This window comes from Hylobates moloch, unplaced genomic scaffold (genome assembly GCF_009828535.3).
Source record: "Hylobates moloch isolate HMO894 unplaced genomic scaffold, HMol_V3 SCAFFOLD_6, whole genome shotgun sequence".
NCBI classification, from domain to species: domain Eukaryota; kingdom Metazoa; phylum Chordata; class Mammalia; order Primates; family Hylobatidae; genus Hylobates; species Hylobates moloch.
The window spans coordinates 85,424,197-85,429,744 of record NW_026652281.1 but is presented as its reverse complement, the minus strand read 5'-3'; positions in this window follow the sequence as shown (position 1 = coordinate 85,429,744).

Below are 5,548 nucleotides of genomic sequence, written 5' to 3'. Positions count from 1 at the left end.
ACAGATGGGTTTTTGGTGTGGATGTCCTTTCTGTTTGTTAGTTTTCCTTCTACCAGACAGGACCCTCAGCTGCAGGTCTGTTGGAGTTTACTAGAGGTCCACTCCAGACCCTGTTTGGCTGGGTGTCAGCAGCGGTGGCTGCAGAACAGCGGATTTTCATGAGACCACAAATTCAGCTGTCTGATAGTTCCTCTGAAAGTTTTCTCTCAGAGGATTACCCGGTTGAATGAGGTGTCAGTCTGTTCCTACTGGGGGGGTGCCTCCCAGTTGGGCTGCTCGGGGGTGAGGGACCCACTTTAGGAGGCAGTCTGTCCATTCTCAGATCTCCAGCTGCATGCTGGGAGAACCACTACTCTCTTCAAAGCTGTCAGTCAGACAGGGACATTTAAGTCTGTGGAGGTTCTTGCTGAGTTTTTGTTTGTCTGTGCCCTGCCCCCAGAGGTGGAGCCTACAGAGGCAGGCAGGCCTCCTTGAGCTGTGGTGGGCTCCACCCAGTTCGAGCTTCCTGGCTGCTTTGTTTACCTAAGCAAGCCTGGGCAACGGCGGGCGCCCCTCCCCCAGCCTCGCTGCCTCCTTGCAGCTTGATCTCAGACTGCTGTGCTAGCAATCAGCGAGACTCCGTGGGCATAGGACCCTCCGAGCCAGGTGCGGGACACAATCTCCTAGTGTGCCGTTTTCCAGGCCCTTTGGAAAAGCGCAGTATTAGGATGGAACTGACCCGATATTCCAGGTGCCGTCTGTTTCCCCTTTCTTTGACTAGGAAAGGGAACTCCCTGACCCCTTGCACTTCCCGAGTGAGGCAATGCCTCGCCCTGCTTCGGCTCGCGCACAGTGCGCTTCACCGACTGTCCTGCACCCACTGTTAGGCACTCCCTAGTGAGATGAAAATGGTACCTCAAGCAGAAATGCAGAAATCACCTGTCTTCTGTGTCGCTGGGGCTGGGAGCTGGAGACCGGAGCTGTTCCTATTCGGCCATCTTGGCTCCACCCCAGACAAACTTTTCATCAATTCTATTTTTTTTTTTTTTTTTGAGACAGAGTTTCACTTTTGTTGCCCAGGCTAGAGTGCAATGGTGCCATCTCGGCTCACTGCATCCTCCACCTCCCAGGCTCAAGGGATTCTCAGGCCTCAGCCTCCCGAGTAGCTGGGATTACTGGTGCCCGCCACCACTCCTGGCTAATTTTTGTAGTTTTTAGGAGAGATGGGGTTTCACCACGTTGGCCAGGCTGGTCTCGAACTTCTGACTAGGGTAATTCACACGTCTTGGCCTCCCAAAGTGTTGGAATTATAGGCGTGAGCCACTGCACCCAGCCTTCATCAATTCTTTTGATAGCAACTCTAAGAAATTATTTAGGAGACTTTATTTGCATAGTAGGACAACCTGTGTTCCTGTGCAGTTCTGCCCTTCACTTTCCAGTCATGTCCCAACCAGCTTCCAAAGAGAATCATTTACAAAATATCTGCCTCCCCACTCCATACATCTCTCCCCTAAGAAGAGAGTATTTAGGCCTGTCTGCTCTTCACATCTTATACTTTGTGTATGGCTTCCATGTTTGTGCATGCTATAAAAATTTTGTACACCTTCTTTCCCTATTAACCTACTAGTTCATTTTCAGTGAACCTCTGGAGGACACAGAAGCTTTCCTTGGCTCCTACAAGCTCAAGCAAAACAATAGCCAACCTAGAATTCTATTCTCAATTAAAAGTTCTTTCAGAAATGAAGGTAAAATGAGGCCAGGCATGGTGGCTCACACCTGTAATTTCAGCACTTTGGGAGGCCGAGGCAGGCGGCTCACTTGAGGCCAGGAGTTTGAGACCAGCCTGGCCAAAATGGCGAAAACCCGTCTCTATTAAAAATACAAAAATTAGCTGGGTGTGGTGGTGCATGCCTGTAATCCCAGCTACTTGGGAGGCTGAGGCATGAGAATTGCTTGAGCCTGGTAGGTGGAGGTTGTGGTGAGCCGAGATCACACCACTGCACTCCAGCCTGGGCAACAGAACCAGACTCTGTCTCAAAAAAAAAAAAAGAAAGAAATGAAAATATTTCAGAGAAGCAAAAATTGAGAGAACTTATTTGTAGTAGATAGGAACAAAAGAAATACTGGGCTGGGTGCAGTGGCTTATTATGCCTATAATCGCAGCACTTTGGGAGGCCAGGTGGGTGAATCACTTGAGGTCAGGAGTTTGAGACCAGCCTGGCCAACATGTTGAAACCCTGTCTCTACTAAACATACAAAAAAAAAAAAATTAGCTGGGTGTGGTGGCTCATGCCTGTAATCCCAGCTACTCGGGAGGCTGAGGCACGAGAATCCGTTGAACCTGGGAGACAGAGGTTGCAGTGAGCCAACATCGCACCACTGTACTCCAGCTTGAGCAAAAGGGTGAGACCCGTCTCAAATAAAAATAGTAATAAAATTATTAAAGAAATACTAAGGGAGGATCTTCAACAGAAGGGAAATTATTGAACACAAAGGCACAAGAATGCAAGAAAGAATGACAAACAGCAGAAAGGTAAGTATATGATTAAATGTAAATAGATACTGACTGTATAAAAAATAATAATGTTTCTTGGTGTTTAAAGTATGTGTAGAATTAAAATGCAGGATAGAGAGAAGTAATTCTAAAATGATGCAGTAAGGACTTCCAAAAATTCAGTTTTCCATGAAAGCCATAAAGACATTGGCAACAAAGGACAAAAAAAATCAACTTTTCTAGGCTTCAGAAATTAACCACCAGGTTTCAACAACGAAGGAGCTTCTAGTCAAGAAACAAAGTTGCATCTCAGAAAGAAGAGTGAGTTTTGTGCATTTTAGCCTTTTCTGTTTCCATACCCTCTCCCAGATCCACGGTAGCCTTGAAAACTAGAAGCCTCTCAGAGAATCACAACTTACTGGAGCAGAAACCCACAGGCTGAAACCTCGGTGGGAACCAGAGCTGAGGTAAGGAAACCTAACCTGTAACTGACAAATTGCTGGAAGCTCAATAGATAAAACACCAGGAGGCCCTAGGCATCAGAAGGCCCCCACATTTTTTTTTGAGTGTCTGAAATCATTTATTTATGTATTATTTGATATTTTTTTAATTTTTTTAACTTTTAGGTTCAAGGGTACATGTGCAGGTTTGTTATACAGGTAAACTCATGTCAGAGGAGCTTGTTGTGTAGATTATTTCATCACCCAAGTACTAAGTCTAGTACCCAATAATTCTTTTCTCTGATTCTCTCCCTCCTCCCGTCCTACACCCTCAGGTAGGCCCAAGTGTCTCCTGTTCCCTTCTTTATGTCCACATGTTCTCATCATTCAGCTTCCACTTCTAAGTGAGAATATTCAGTATTTGGTTTTCTGTTCCTGTGTTAGTTTGCTAAGGCTAATGGCTTCCAGCTGTACCCATGTTCCCCCAAAGACACCATATCATTCTTTTTTATGGCTGTATAATATTCCATGGTGTATCTGTATCACATTTTCTTTATCCAATCTGTCATTGATGGGGCCCCCATGTTTTCGTGAGACTTACCTTGCAGTTCTCACAGTGAATTTCTGAGAAAAATCTCCTTGTGCTTTGGGAGGGGGAGGAGGAAAGAAATTTGGAAGAGAATTTGTTGCCATTAGAACTGTCTTGCAAGAAATGTTAACATAACTTCTTCAAAGAGAACAAAAATAATGTAGGTCAGAAACTCAGATTCATATAAAGAAAGGAAGAGGACCAGAGAATGAATAAGTGGAAGTAAAAGAAAAACTTTCATTTTTCTTAATCTTAATTGATCTAACAGATAACCGTTTGTTCAAAATAACAACAGTGTATTCAGTTATGTATGATTACGCTTGTGTGTGTGTGTGTGTGTGTATGCTTAGGTGTACAATGAAATGAATAAGAACAACGATACGAGGAACAGGAGAGACAAATTAGAAATGTTTTATTGTAAGGTATTTGCACAACCCTTGAAAAGACGCAGTGTTATTTGAAAGAGGACTATATTTAATTGTAAATGTATATTGCAAACTCTAGGGCAACCATTAAAAAAAGTTTAAAAAGTGCCCAGCTGATTGGATAAGGAAAATGTGGTACAGATACACCATGGAATATTATGCAGCCATAAAAAAAGAATGAGATGGTGTCTTTTTGGTAGAGATGGGGTGTCACCATGTTGGCCAGACTGGTCATGAACTCCTGAGTTCAGACCTTTCATGCCTATAATCCCAGCACTTCAGGAGGCCAAGGCAGGCGGATCACTTGAGGTCAGGAGTTTGAGACCACTCTGGCCAACATGGTGAAACTCCATCTCTACTAAAAATACAAAATTAGCCAGGCGTGGTGCTGCGTGCCTATAATCCCAGCTACTCAGGAAGCTGAGGCAGGAGAATCCCTTGAGCCCAGGAGGCAGAGGTTGCAGTGAGCTGAGATCACACCACTGCCCTCTAGCCTGGGCAACAGAGTGAGACCGTCTCAAAAAAAAAAAAAAAAAAGTAAAAAAGAAGTATAACTGATATGCCAAGAAAGGACAGAAAACAGAATCATACAAAATGCCTAATTAAAACCACAAAACACAGAAAAAGAGTGAAAGACAAAATTAGCAATGAAGAACAAGAACAACAAATAGAAAACAGTAACAAATATAGTAGATAATAATCAATTATATAAATAATCAGTTTGAAAGTCAATGGTATAGCTGGTCACAGTGGTACATGAGGCAAAAACTGCTAGAACCACAAGGAGAAATACATAAGTCCACTATTATAGTTAGAGACTCCAACCTCCCTTTTCATAATGGGACAGATCCAGCAGCCAAAAAAGCAGTAAGGACTTAGGTAAACTCAGCACCACCACCAATCAATGGGGTATGATGGCTATTTATAGACAGCTTCATTCAGCAACAGTAGAATACACATTCTTCTCTTCTCAAGCTCATGTGGAACATTCACCAAGATAAACAACTTCTGGGCCATTAAAAAAGAAAACCACCTTCCATTCTAAGTGAACAGGAACAATTTTAAAAAATAGTAAAATAGGCCGGGCGCAGTGGCTCATGCCTGTAATCCCAGCACTTTGGGAGGCCGAGGCAGGCGGATCACAAGGTGAGGAGATCGAGACCATCCTGGCTAACACAGTGAAACCCTGTCTCTACTAAAAGTACAAAAAATTAGCCGGGCGAGGTGGCAGGCGCCTGTAGTCCCAGCTACTCGGGAGGCTGAGGCAGGAGAATGGTGTGAACCCCAGGGGGCAGAGCCTGCAGTGAGCCGAGATCGCGCCATTGCACTCCAGCCTGGGCAACAGTGAGACTCTCTCAAAAAAAAAAAAAAAAAAGTAAAATAGTAATAATAATTTTAAAAAATTAAAAATAAAAATTTTTTGTTTTTGTCAAGTTTGTCAAAGATCAGATGGTTGGTATTATTTCTGAGGGCTCTGTTCTATTCCATTGGTCTATATCTCTGTTGTGGTAGCAGTACCATGCTGTTTTGGTTACTGTAGCCTTGTAGTATAGTTTGAAGTCAAATAGTGTGATGCCTCCAGCTTTGTTCTTTTTGCTTAGGATTGACTTGGCAATGCGGG